Here is a 14,405-nt window from a genome sequence, read left to right on the forward strand (position 1 = left end):
TACACCCGGGTTCCTCGGACACCCCCTGGAGGATGGAGAGAAGGTGTGGTAGGAAGGCTTGAGAGGGTCCCTTCTCTCCTAGAGACCCCTGTCCTGGGCCCCAGCTCACTTCACAAAGTGCCCATCAGCACAAGCCTCACAGACAACAGGTCAAGAGTCAGGGGAACAGAAGTGAACACGACACCATCTCATTCCTGAAGCCCCCAGTTTTAGAACCGGGCCCCAAATGGACCAGGAGTTTGCTGGAAGGCTAGATCCGTTTTCCCCTAGTCCTGGGAGCCAGAACGTCTGCAGGTTTGCGTTTACGCGCAGCTGCTCCTGGGCCCATGGAAGAAACATCTTAATGGGGGTGTCCTGTGGTTCTCCCAGGCACCCCCGATTAGGATGGAAATGTCCAGGCCCTCTGCACACACACCCCCCCAGCCCCACAGCCTGATGCAGCCACTGCTCACCCTGCGGTGCCCCAATTCCCCCCAAGTGGTGAACTTGGAGGCGGGACGGCGCCGGGGTGAGCCTTGGCTTGTTCTCCCTTATCTGTATGCCCTTGGTAGGTTGGTCACCCAGGCTCAGTTTGACCGTCTATAAAATGAGACAAGACCCCAGTACTGCCTCATACAGCAGTTAGGAAGGGAAATGAGCTTCTGGGGCACTGCCTGGAATGTACTAGGTGCTCAGCAAAGATCCATTCCTCCCTGAGGTTCTCAGTACTAGGAAAAACAATTCCCAATCCACACCTCTGGTTCTAGCCTTCATCCTAAGGCCCAGCCTCTGCCACCCCAATGTCACTCTGGTCTGTTTGATGCTTCTTCTGGAAGTCTTAGCAGAGTGGAAAGCAAGTTTGTCAGCTCCTCCTCCTCCTCCTCCTCCCCAACCCCCAACCAGTTCCCTCCTGACATCCTTATTGCTGTCATGGCATCATTGTCATTAAGGCCTTGTCCCCTTGGATAGCTCCCCATCCCTTCTGCATGTGGACCGGAGCCCCAGTGGTCCTTCTCTCCTGTTCCATTGCTCTGCTTCTCCAGGGCGAATGTCCCAGCTGGTTCCCGTAACCCCACACACCAAGGTTCAGCCTCCCCCCACCCCGGGCCGCTCCCCCACTGCCCCACTCACACCGTCCCCCGCATCTCGGATCCTTCCCCAGGAACCAGCCCTATTGCTCCACCGCTGGCCCTGGGATTGCTCAATCTGGTACCCTTGGCGGATTTTACTCTCCCTGCAAAACCAGGTGCCCAATCGAGCTTACCCCAGTCCCTCAGGCTCTCAAAAAGGGTCATCTCCGACATAGTCGTGCACCCTCAGCTCCCACACAGCACGGCATCAGTGCTGCCGTCCTGCCAGTCCCACCTCTGTGCTTCGGCCTCTTTTACCCTGAATCCCCCAGTGCCTCCCCTCGCTTGAGTCCTGCACCTCCCTTAGGGTGCCTTTCCTGCCTGGGCCTCCACACCGCATCCCACCCCCCCAAAAGTGGCAGCTTTCAGCCATCTGAGCCTGTGCCCCCGCTGATCCAACTTCCTGACTCTGACTTGAATTTGGCTGCTAAGAACGGCAACTGAGGGCACACTGGCCCAGGCCACCTGGGCTCCAGAGCAGATGTGTTTCTTTTCTGTAGACGAGGGAGGAGGTGACATGGGGGGCAGTGGGGGTGGTGTGTGTAAGCTCTGAGGATGGTCCTGGCGGGAGATGAACGCACAGAACGGGTGGCTGTCATGGTCATTCTGCTTGGTGGCTCGCTTCGGAGTTCTTGCCTGGCCTGGACCGGCCTTGCAGGTGCCGGCACTGTGGTGTCTGGTGTGCCGTGCAGCTTAGAGGCTAACAAGGTGTTTGAGACGGAGCAGAGAAGGATGCTACCAGCGTCACACGGCACATACCCCTTATTTAGTTTTTAATTTGAAAAATTTTTAAGTTTATTTTTGCCCAACATGGGGCTTCAACTCATGACCCCGAGATCATGCTCAAACCAACTGAGCCAGCCAGGCACCCCGACCTTTTTTTAAACCGTGGCTACGGCTGAGCATCTAGAAACTTGTACGTCCACACAGTCCTTACTGTCCTGACTTTACCTGCCGGCCACTCCTGTGGCCACCTGGAGCTTCACCTGAGCAGTGAAAATTATTCTTGAAAGCATTTTTTTCTGGACATCAGCTCAATCTCAGGGTAAAACCAGCCCCTTCATATCAAAGGCAACCCATTTTGGCAACCAGTGGACCACAGTTGAGGACACAGACAATCCGTTGGCAACCTGGACGGGTCTGGGGCAGGTGGAGCCGCGCAGGGGCCTTCTGGGCTGGGGGCGCGGGCAGGTGGAGAGGGGAGAGGCGCAGTTCCTTGGAGAGGAGGCTGCATGTACATAATGTGTATAAATGTATATAATAATCATTAGCAGCGATTCAGCTGTCTGCCGCTGGTTTGCAAGATAAATTGCATTAATCAACACGATGCCTTCAGAACTTTTGGCGAGCCGTTTCTTATGCTAATTGGGCCACTTAAAGTAGACTGTCATTGCACCAGGATCTCCGGCTGTCAAGACAATTACTGGCATATGCAAGCCCCTCCCTCCCAGCCCCCTCTCTCCCCCACCCTCACCTTTTCTTTTTAAAATATAATATTAATGAGAAGAGCTAGGCTAATTACCTGGCCAAAAATAAAACCTTGAAAGAAGAAGGGGGGAAATGGGTAAGGATGTGACCGCAGGGAGACGTGGGTCACCTTCAAGGCACTATGGAGAAGCGCTCTGGGTGGGGTCTCCCTGGAGGAGATGGTGAGGATATCAAAGACTGCTGCCCTGCTGGAGGGGGTGGGGGGAGTCCTGATTCATCCCTCCTCCCCTTGGTGACCCTTGGAACTCAGGTCAGACACACCATGAACCTTGGGACTGGGCTCCCAGAATCCTATGATCTTGGGTGAGAGAGAAGCTTACAAGCCCAGAACCAGACATTTAGAAACTTCTAGACTCTGAGAGATACAACACTTGAACGGCCATCTGATTTCAGCTTGTCTCCCTGAAAAGACCAGCAAAATAATCCACTGCTGAAGCAAAGCCAAGTCCATTGTCTGTCTCAGTAAGAGGGAGTGACCGCCATCTTAGAGGGCTCAGTGATGTCTCAGAATGGGGAGGTATTTAGAGGATTGGGGGTCTAGTTGAAAGTGGGTCTTGCAATGTGGGGACCCAATTGGGATTGGGCAGGATTGTCAAGATGAAACCTAAACTGGACAGTAAGTAGTTCAAGTGGTTAAAATAGATTTTATTCAGGGACCATTGCAATAGGAGAAGAGAAACCTTATACAGAACTGGGCTCAGGTCCAAATACAGCATGGGCAAGTGAGGATTTGCAGCCAGGGAGCATGGCTGGGGGCAGTAGATGGAAAATTCCTAAGAGGAGACGGACGTCAGGGGTTAAGGGACATTCTGGCTGAATGGATGTGACAGGGGTCTTGCTGCAGGCAGGCCAGTGTGAGCAGGTATGGCGGTGAAGGGTACTCTGTAAACCGAGTTGACGGAATTCTTCCAGTCCTGATGAGGGTCCCTGTGGGCTGGCTTGGAAGTGGTAGACACAGCAAGGTGAGCGTTTGAGCAAGCAGGTCTGCACAGGTGACGGACCTGAGGTCCCAAGGAGGTGAGCTCAAGCAGTTTCGTATTCAGAAACACGGATGTTCAGGAAGGGCCTGTAACAGACAATACAGTCCCTGGCAACTTTGTCTCTCTGCGTTGAGAATGTCCTGGGATGGTCAGTTATGGTCACGTGGACAACCTTACCCATCGGGCAGTGCGGCTGCAGGAAGCTCTTCTCCATGTCCGCAGATGTCAGGGGAGGAGGGGCACCGGCATCCACCCCTGGCCTGGGCCTGGCCCTGTTTGCCGATGGCCCTCAGCCACTGACCTGGACATTGAATTCTAGCCGTCCCTGCTCCCAGCTCAGCCTCCGGCATGTCCCTCTCCTAAATCCCACTGCCACCACCTGACATTGGGACCTCTCTGGGCCACCTTGCCCATGCAGCTCCCCACGTCCTGGAGCCTGCCAGAGTGGTCCTGGCAAAAACAAGTTCGCTCACAGTGATGGGTCCTCTCACCTGGCCTCCACACCCAGGGCTGCATCCGCCTGGTCCCCGCTTGTTCTCCCCACCCTCACCTCCCCCTTCCTCCCACCTGCGTTCTTACGACATGATCTCTGGGCAGCAATCCCCCCTCCTCTGTGCAGCCTCCCACCCTCCAGTCCACACACACACGCTTTCTGTCTCAGAGCCTCTACACCTGCTGTCCCTCTGCCCAAATGCCCTTCCCAGCCCTGCGCTCCTGGCAAACTGCCTTGTGTCCTTCAGGAATCAACTGTCCCAGCCGCCCTCAAGCAGGTCCTTGGTCGCTTGCTGCTTCATGGCCCTGCGGGGCCCGGCCCAAGCCTCGGTCTCGGCCTCAGCGTCCCTGCCTGCGTTATTCACTTACAGGCAGGGCCTGTCTTATTCCAGGTGCATGTGTGGTGTTTACACAGGGGCTGGTCCACGTTCATGGTCGAAACGTGCTCGTGCAGTGCATGGGTACATCTTTGGATAAAAGAGGAATTCCTCCTTGGGCCTCTACTGGAATCTCTCCTGCTTCAACCTAAGCTGTGGGTCCTCCGATGCTTGCCTCCTTCCTCCGTACACCTGCCATAGAGAGGAACCAGCCCCCATAGGCAACCCCACCTCCTCACTGACAGGCCACCTGGGCCCTCTGACCTCGACCTGGTTTCTCCACCACCTCGATCCTGCTCCTGTTAGATCCTACATAGACAACCCCCCCAAGAGGAGGGACAGGATGGTCCCTCTCCTTGACTCAGGTTCAGGAACGGAGGGCAAGACTCATCTCAGGAAATCAAGCAGTGCAGACCTCACTCGTTGTCTCGAGTTTTCTGACTTTGTTTCCATAAAGCATGTTACCTTCTGACCATGCCTAGCATCTCTGTTCTGCTTCTCGTAACCCCACAATGACACAGGGCTCTTCTCCAGGGATCTCTTCATGTGCCACAGACACACTTCACACCACATTATGTCCTTGCCATGCCGGCGGCAGGAGACATGCGCTGGTCCACAAGGCGAGCCTGGCAGGGGCGGCTTTCCTGAAGTGCACCTTCCAGCCCCACCCGGGTCTCCTCTGGGACAGTTAACACAGATGCCTCCGCCCGAAGCCAGGCAGCCCTGAGTGACCACCCTGATCTCTTCCAGCTGCAGAGGGAGGGCCCGGGACTTACCTCGGTAGGGGTGTGATGGTACAGCTTCCCTGAAGAAGAAAAGCAAAGGGAGGGGCAGACAGGAATGAAGAAAGAGGGAAATGAGGAAGGACCCTGGACTGTTTTGTCTGCTGAGAGAGTTCCAAAGGGCAAGGCTAGGAGCAAGGAATTTTGCCCAGGACTTCTGAAGGTCTCGGTCCATCCTGCGAGCTGCAGACGCAGACAGGTGGGAAAGGGGAGATACAGCCTGGGCCCCGTGACCCCGAGGCTGGGGGGGCGGGGAGCGTGGGGGGAGATGACAGAAATAGGGCTGCCGTGGCCCATGGCCCTGGCGCCTGGGAGGGTGCACCCCTAGTGAGCATGAGCAGGGGCTCAGTGGGGAAAAGAAGGTGGGATATAGAGAAGACAGGGTGAGTTGGCAGGGACCTGGCACAGGACAGTTTTTGATGATTTTCAGGGGGCTGGTCCTTTGTGGTCTCCTCTGAGTCCTTCCTTGCCCAGGCGGAGGTGGCTCGGCCCTGGTTAGCGGGTGCGGAAACAACCTGAGAGGGGGCAGATGGCAGCAGATTTCCGTGCGCTCGCTGCACAGCAGTTCAGAGGAGAGAAGGGGGAGCCAAAGGCAGTGGTAGACGGAGGCAGAGAAAGGACTTGGGGGTCCAGGGCACAGGGGCAGGGGCAGGAATGGGGCGGGAGGTCTGGAGGCCAGGCTGGGGCAGGAGCGCCATGGCCAACCTTGGGCACCCATGCCCTACCATGCCCATACATCAGCCTCTCCCAGCACCCCTGAGCCACCCGATTGGCCCCTGAGTGGGGGCATTAGAATCAGCTGGAAGAAGGGACAAAGGGAGCCCTCGGGGAGGCCCCCACCTGGCCTGAACCCCGACTGAGGACCCAGAACCAACTCCTGCTGCTGCCCTGCAGGCCAGAGGCCTCAGCAAACAGACCAGACTCTGCTCCCTGCCCTCCTTCTCCCTCCAAGAAGCCCTCCCTTCCGTTCCCAGGCCCCGCCGGCTCCTCCACTCCACCCCATCCCGAAGCCGGACCCCTGCATGCACGCCCCCCAGATCCTCAGTGACACCAGTCTGCTGGCTCCTCACACTTGCTGTTGAACCTCTCTCCCAGGGGAGCCAGGGAGCCCAAGCAGGTGGAGGACAGGTGGAGGGCCGAGGAGCCCCCCTGGACGGTGCTCCGTGAGAGAGAGGTCGGTCGGGGCCAGCAGGAACCTTCAGCAGAGGGTACGCAGCTGCCTCCAAGCTTTGTGTGAATGAGTGGGACCCGCCTGGAGGTGGAGGGGGAAGGGAGATTCGCTCCAGGACGCTTTCCAGGATAACAGTGGAGAGTCAGGCACAGCGAGGCTGGCGCAGGGAGGGGAGGCTCTCGCAAACCCCTTATTAATAAATGAATAATTGGCATCGCGGACCCTGATTGATGAGCACAGCAGAACATCAGCATCTCCCACGTGAGGCCGGGGATAAATCTTCTCTGCGTGGCCGCTGTCACCAGCCCACTTGGCCAGGAAGGGTGGGGTAGCAGGGGGACTTTGGAGAGTCTGGTGCACACCCTAGTGTTTGGGGGCTCCCCTTCTCTTCCCTGAGATGCCTCAGAGCCTGTGTCTTTCTGTGTAGCTCCGGGCATCGGGCAGGCAGCCTGGAGAGCCCCTGAGATCTCCTTCAGAGCCTCATGCTGTGGTTGGGAACTTCTTTCTCGGGCTTTGCCCCACCTCGTGGAACCTCTCCATCTCCGGACTACCTCTCACCCACCCACACCACTCCCATCCCCCTTCGCCTTCTCCCCTCCTTCCCTCCACTGGGTCCTCGCAGCTCAGGCCAGGTGCTGCCTTCTTCAAGCCCATCCGTGACTCCCTAGGGCTGCTGTAATAAGGACTCACTGGGGTGGGGTCCTGGGGTCCCTCCCCAGCCCAGCCCAAGCCTGCTCTGCCCCCCACAGCCACCCCAGCCTTCCTGAAACTCCTCACTCCTGTCCCCTCTACCCCATCCATCCAACCTCATTCTCACCCTAGGGCCTTTGCACAAGCAGCTCCCATTGCACCAAGTGCCCTCCCCCACCTTCCCCTGCCCCCTGGCTCCCTGAGCATACCCTCGGTGTCACATCCTCAGAGATGCCTTCTCCTGCTGCCCTAATGTAACTGGGCAGCCCCCTGCACACACACCATTTTCTCTGTCCCTGCCTCTGCAAGCCTTTCACAGCCTGTCATCATTCGTATACGGTTGGCTTGGATCCGTGACATGCACCCCCAGTCCCAGGCTGGACCATCCATCAGGGGAGGTGCTCCCTTTAACTCAGTCCCATGATGACCCCAGCTAGTCAATCCCAGGTTGCCAGTTATGAAATTGGCAGCTCTGGCACACCTGGTTTTCACTCTGGGTCCATCTGCCTCCTCCTTAGGGGCCCAGAGCCCTGTCTTCTCTGGGCCTCCCTACAGAGGTGCTTTCCTTCTGACTTACCACATTCGGAGCATGTCACCTTCAAAAGGGGTGTGCACTCAGAAGGGAACCTGAAGAAGGGGGTCTGTGACTCACCCGACAGCGGTCATGGTGTGGTATCAGGCATTGGGCGGGCCAGCTGGAGACGTGGGCGCTGTTCCGGACTGGAGGGGCCCCTCGTCCCCCACCATACATAGGAGGTGACTGTGGGACATCCTCGCTCCACACCCCAGAGAAGGCCTCCAGGGTAAGCCAGAAGGACAGGCGCAGCGTGTCTCTCCCCAGGAAGGCACCATTTGGAGGAATCAGCTTTTTAATTACTAGTAATTAAATGTGTGTAACCTGCCCAGCTGCCACTCCAGGAACTGGGACAAAACTCCTGGGGGTGCAGCGGTCAGGCACGTGCTGGGAGTGGCAGAGCCCATCTTCAGCCACCTTGGCACTTAGGAAGGCAGCTGGGTGAGTGGCGGTGACCGTGGGTCTCCAGGTGCCAGAGAGGTGCAGGGAGCCTCAGGGTGGGCTACCTGCATTTATGTCTCAGGGGTCCCCTGCCTCCTTAGGGCCTCTTTCCATTTATCCTTCAGCCTGGAGCAGCAGGATGCCTGCCACAAAGGCAGGTGCTTGCGGGAGAGGGGGGTCCCACCGTGCAGTTTCCTCCCCTTCAGCTTCCCAGGAGCCAGCTGTTCCCAAGGGAGACCTCCTAGAGAGTCCCCCAGGCCACCACTCCACAGAGCAAGAAGCCCCTCCTCCCCCGACCCAAGCATTTGGTTAATCTAGACATCTGGGGAGCAGCTGCCATGGGCTGGCTGCTGCAGCCATGTCTCGGGGGAGGCCATGACCCCCACCCCACTTCACTGCCCCCCACCTGGTTCCCAGAGAGGCTGCCTGTGGCGGGCCCTCCAGGTCAAATCCTTTCTTTGCTCTGTCCTGGCATCTCACTCTCCCTCTTGCTTTCTCTGTCCCGTCCCTCTCTCTCTTGACTTCATCTCTCTCCGGCCGCCCCCCCCCTTTATCTCCCCTTTAGGATCTTTTGCAGAACAATTAAGGTAAATGAAAAGCAACCTCCCTGTTTTCTTGCAGTTTCCCTTTGGGGGAGGGGTGCAGTCAGTCCTGGGCCTCCAATCCCACAGAGACAGAGACACCTAGGGTCTCCTGAGGGGCTCACTCTTCATGGCTCCCCTCCACCTTCTTGCTGGAATTTTCCCCTTCTCCGGGTCCTACATCCTGCCCACAGGGGCTTGTGTAGACTCCGGACAAACAGGAAGGTTTCTAGTGAGCTGTGGGCACGGATGGAATCAGGGAGGGCACACTCCCATTTCAGTGGCTGCAGAAAGGGGGACACGACCCCATGTGCATCCCTGGGGATGAAATCCAGGAGGCCTCAGGGCCCCTCGCCGGTGGGGCCAGGTGGGGGGGTGAGTCCCCCGCTCCAGCCACATGTCCCTCATCTGTCAAGCAGGGATGGTGCCCGCGCATGTCTACAGTTCATGAGTGGCTGCGTGCCTCCAAGAGCCCTGTGCCGGCAGACAACACGGGGTTAGTGCGGGGATGGCAGGACACAGTGGAGACTCCGGAAAGCCGTGATACGCACGGTGAGAGTGGCTCCTGTGAACTCCAAGGGAGAGGACTCTCAGGCCTCACACCAGACGCTCTCCCCGTCTCCGTCTCCGCAAGGACGGGTTTGCCCCGTCTCCAACTGTCGTTCCTCCTGCAGCAGCCAGAATAGCGCCTCCTTCCTATACCTGCCTGGACCCTGGATAGCCCACCAGTGGGTCTAAAAACAGCCCCCAGGAGTCACTGTGGTCCCCATTACCTCTTTGTCCCCAGGCCCCTTGCTTCTGCCCCGCAGTACCCCAGTACCCCAGGGCTCAGCCCCAGCCCGTCATGTCTCCAGGTGGTCTTTTGTCCTCTGCCTCAGAGGCTGTTTGCTGGGTGTAGTCCTACAGCCTGTCCTTGGCACCCACCCCCTGAGGCCCTGTGGGAGCAGGCAAGGTTGGAAATGCGCTCCCCAATGATCTGGTTTTCACCTGGCACTTATTCTGAGTGCCCATCCTGTCCTGGGCATCACCCTGCCTTTGCAGGACTCAGCCTCTCAGGGAGATTCAGGAAAGAACCATAGGGAGCAGGCAGTGGCTAAAGAGTGTGGGCTCAACACACAGTCCTAGGCAGTGGGTGGTCAGAGAAGGAGCACCAAGGGGTTTGTGGGGGAAATGGGCCAATGCTGGGGAGATCTGATGGGCTTCCTGCAGAAGGAGGGTCTTAGACTGAAGTCTTTGAAGAATGGGTAGGAGCTTGGCTGGAGAGAGCCCATTCTCAGCAAAGGGTACAGCCTGGGTAAAGGAGGAGAGGAGGGACACGCCACAGTGAAGGGCAGCCTGGCAGGAGGGAAAGGTGAGAGTGGGGGGAGTGGGGAGGCTGGACGGGGTCAGCTTGTCCTCACACTTAATCCTGGAAAGCCGGGGTTCACGGGGCCTGCAGTACGGGCCATCTCCAGGTGGTCATGGCAAGGAGGAAGATGCCATGTGCACAGACTGGCCACCCTGTGTTCATGTGCATGTGCCCGGCAGGCAGGCAATTCCTTCCTGACCCCTCAGGTACACACAGGCTCCGTACCCACCGTGGGCAGGGGCAGGCCTAGAGGCTGAACACAAAGCCCGCAGAAAACCCGCAGCTCAGACCCGTAGACTGCCCCCGGGCGCTATCTGGTGGTTCTGTGGAGCACTGCACCCTCTGAGGTTCCAGGCTTCTTGGAGCCTTTGGGATGTCACACCCAGAAGTGACATCCTTGGTCCTCACACACACACAATCATCAATGGCCGGTCATGACACAATGGCCTCAACCCAAATGCACACAGGGCCTCACAGCAAAACTCCAGCAGTTACACATGGACACAAACACAGCCATTCCCATTCCCACTTCTTTTTACCTCTTCTCACCAAATACAGTTTCAGAAATAAGGGTGGAGAGCACTGTTTGTAGGCCAGCACAGACATAACAGTGCACATCTTCTCTGTGTCTCCACTTGCTCTTGGTCTGTTTTCAGCACACCGTTCTTTCTCTCCTGTGGTCATCCTGCGCCATTTCAGGCTCGCCCGTCTAGCTGCTGCTCACGTGGTTTCAGGGACTCCTCCTTGTGAGAACTGGGGTGGCTCCACAGGCAAGCCCCGCCGGTGTGTGCTCACGCCGACACACAAATGCCCTGGGCACCACATGGCGGGAGGACGCTGGGGCCCATCCTGTAATCTATCACATTACCACCCAAGGACTTCCTAATAAGATAGTAAAACTGGTCAAATGAAACACACTCTTTTGCATGGGTTTTGTCCCATGAGGCTCACAACACATCTTTACCTACAGCAGCTCCAACACTAGCTATTTCTTCCTCCCATATTTCCCAGATGGAGGCACTGAGGTTAGAGAGGTTAACCTGCCCAGGCTCACAAGACTAGATGCTGGCTGCAGGGACTCCAGCCTCCCTCCTCTGGACTCTGGCCTGTGCTCTCTGAGGATAAGAGAACAGAGGCCCTGGGGGCACCCTTTCCTTTCTGAGATGGAGGGTGGGCAGAGTGCAGATCGAGGGGCAGCACAGGGGCTCACTCCTCACTCCTGCTCTGCACTGCCTCCCAGAGGCCTTCCAACCCTGTCAGGCAGGGACATTTCCCCACAACAGAAAGCAAAATGTAGGGTCGGCTATTCTATGAGAGGTGAAGGCTGCCAGTCAGGGGGCCAGCCCTGCACTCTCCAAGCTAAGACTACTCAGAGAAGGTTGCCGTCTTTGAGGGTCCTCAAGGACTGCTGGCAGGGAGCATGAGGACCTGGGAGGAGGTAGAGAGGTTGCCATGTACCCCTGTATCTGTGTCACGCGCACACACTGTCCGAAATCCTCTATGGGTGCAAAATGGCCACAGCCTTCTCAGGGCAGAATAAGGAGGGATGGCTCCAGGGGGCTAGGTAGAGGGAGCTGGAGGAGGAGAAATGTCCCTCCATCCTCAGAGTCTGGGACACACACACACACACACACACACTGAGCACCACAACCATGAAGTCCGTGGACATGCATTTACGCATAGACCACAAACAAAGGGAATGCGTGCCTCCTGGCAGAGAAACCCAGATCAGTCAGAGGTGTGAGATTAATCAGGGCAGACTTCCTGCCGGAGGAGGTCTTGATCCCAGTGGCCTCAGGAATCCATTAGAGAAACTAGGAAACAAGTGCCTGCAGGAGGCAAGTATTGTTGGCAGCTTCGTGTGAATATCATTTAACACTCATAACAACTCTGACTCGTAGGAGTTATCACTTCCCTTTCTATGGATGAGGAAACTGAGGAAAGTCAAGCAGTCTGTTTAAGGTCACACAGCCATTAAGTGGCAGAGCTTAGCGTCTCTGGCTCCTCGGAGCACTTTCTGTCATCATCAGACAATCCTAGGCAGAAGGAACCTAAATGATTGTTGGGTCCAACTGAGCATGCACACAGACGGCAGCCCCGGGGTCTGTGGGAGCTCACACCCCACGGGACAGGTGGCCTGGGCCCTTGGAGTGGGAGACGGTCCTGCCACATGCTGACTCCTGGAGCCAGGTGAAAACCGTATACTCTCAACCCTCTGCTTTCCAGCCCTTTGGAGAGAGTGTGATGTCCCCACCCTGCTCTAACCTCCTCCTATAAAGTAGCTTCCAGACACCCCCCTAAAATGTGAGTCCAAACGGGTATTCTTATCCTGTGTCTGAGAAAACCTGACAGACCTCTGCCCAAGGATCTCTATATGGCAGGTCCTGGTGTAAAATGTGGGGGACACTTACTCATTCTCAGGCCTGTGGGACTAGGGGACAGGAGAGGACATTCAGTTCGGAAGTACTTGCTGAATGCATGCATGAATGAATGAGCCAGTGAACGAATGAATGATCACCCACAAGACCACTCCCTGCTGAATCCTCTTCCTGGACCTCAATTCTCTGGGACTCCCCCCCCCACCCATGGAGCACAGCCCAGAGTTCCGTGAGAAATGCTGTCATGCTGCACCTGGGTCCCCACTCTCTCTGTCACTCGCTTGAGGGACCCCAGCTCAGCCGGTGCTGAGCCCCGCTCACTGGCAGAGGCGCAAGCCCGAGAGCTTAGAGAGCTGTAAATCAGCTTTGCCCTCCAAGCAGATGTGGCATTTGTGAGGTCAGAATGGGTGCCCCAGCCTGGGCGCTGACCATGTCTCCCGAGCCTGGGGTTTGTAGGAAACGTGCGCCAGGGCCGGGAGTGGCTGTGCCTTGGGAAGCTCAGCACAGTCTTTCTCCCCTCAACCTTCTCAACTCCTGCTTGCTGCCATGTGTTCATTCACTGGCATGAGCACAACCGTGTGTCTGCACAAAATACAGACTGGGAAGAAGACTTCCAGGCCCTTGCACACACATGACTGTATGCACGAGCACACATGTCCATGTGTCCAGTTGCAAGGACCCCCACAGCCAAGCTCAGATGAGCACTCTCCCCACGCCCAGCAGACAGAGTAAAGGGACCCATTTAAGGGACAAACACTCCCCCTCCCCACACGGAGGTAGTGGCTTGGCGGCAGGGTAAAATTTATCATCATTATCCTAATATCATCTCCAGGCTCGACAGTGGCAGCAGCTAAAGAAAATACCAAGGCTTAACTTGGGGCACGTGGGAGAGAGAGGCAGAAGATAGGAAATATGATTTATGATGGAAATCAATGCAATCATAATACTCTGTGCTTGTACAATTGGGCTGAGCCTTCTGTGCCCACAGGCCCACTTCAGCCCTGCCTGTCAGAGGATGTTGGGGACTGGGGGGGTGGGGCCAGGGTGAGTGGATGGGCCCAAATGGTGAGACACTACTCATCTCCTTTCCTAGCCTTCCTCAAAGGAGTGGAGGAGAGGGACAATGTCCAAAGAGGAAGATGGAAGGAAGCAAATTAACCTATGTCAAGGCAGGTCTCGGGCACTATTGCCCACACGGCTTGTCCTGCTCACAGCACTGCCCTGTGAAGATAGATCATTCTCTCCTGCATTTTCAAGTCCTTGAAACTGGGGCACAGAGAGGTCAAGTGACTGAGTTAAGGTCACATGGCTAGTCACGGCAGAGCCAGCTGTGCTCTTCACATGCCATCACGTGGCCTGGTGTAGAAGGGCCATAGGGGGCCGCCCATTTCATGTGGTGCGAGCTGCTGGGAAAAGGCTCCACCTCACCCAGACATTCCCCCTACAGCCTTGCCCATCTGGGACCAGAATGCCACCATTAGTGGTATCCCTTTGAGTTAAGCCATAACCGGTTCAGTTTATTCAGTGTGGTGGCAGAGACGATGGAGATGGTCACAGGGATGGGCTTTCAGGTGGGCTTGTCATTAACATAGGGCAGGGGGTAGAATACAGACAACCCTGGCAGGGTGTATTGGAGATAAACTTATTTCCACTTCACAACTTTCTAGAAGAACTGAACCAAAAATTCTGCACCATGGCCTGGGAGACTGCGAGTGGGTGGAGCAGTCTGTCTTTCTTCCCGGTAGATTCAGACAAGAGCATGATTCTGTCACTGAGTGGAAATCCCTCGACTCTGTGACGAGTTGCTTATGCTGAAGATGGGGGTGGGGATGATGGGCAAATGAGCGCCCACCTGAGTTCTTGCCGTGGCCTGGGGGGGAGGGGGTAAAGCAGCAGTCACGGAGAGCGCCCCAGAGGGGGCTTTTCCCCCTTGAGTCCTCCGAGAACAAGAACGAGGCAGGGTTTAAATCAAAGAGGGAGTGAAAGAATGAGTG

At 56.6% G+C, this 14,405-nt stretch overlaps 1 protein-coding gene across 13 annotated transcripts in view; it reads left to right on the top strand.

Annotated features, from left to right (window-relative positions):
• The window catches only part of CELF4 (CUGBP Elav-like family member 4), a 293,166-nt gene that overhangs the window by 194,019 nt on the left and 84,742 nt on the right, over positions 1-14,405 (top strand). The gene's annotated exons all lie outside the window — the stretch shown is intronic.

Source organism: Ursus maritimus, unplaced genomic scaffold, assembly GCF_017311325.1.
Source record: "Ursus maritimus isolate PB19 unplaced genomic scaffold, ASM1731132v1 scaffold_18, whole genome shotgun sequence".
Lineage (NCBI taxonomy): Eukaryota > Metazoa > Chordata > Mammalia > Carnivora > Ursidae > Ursus > Ursus maritimus.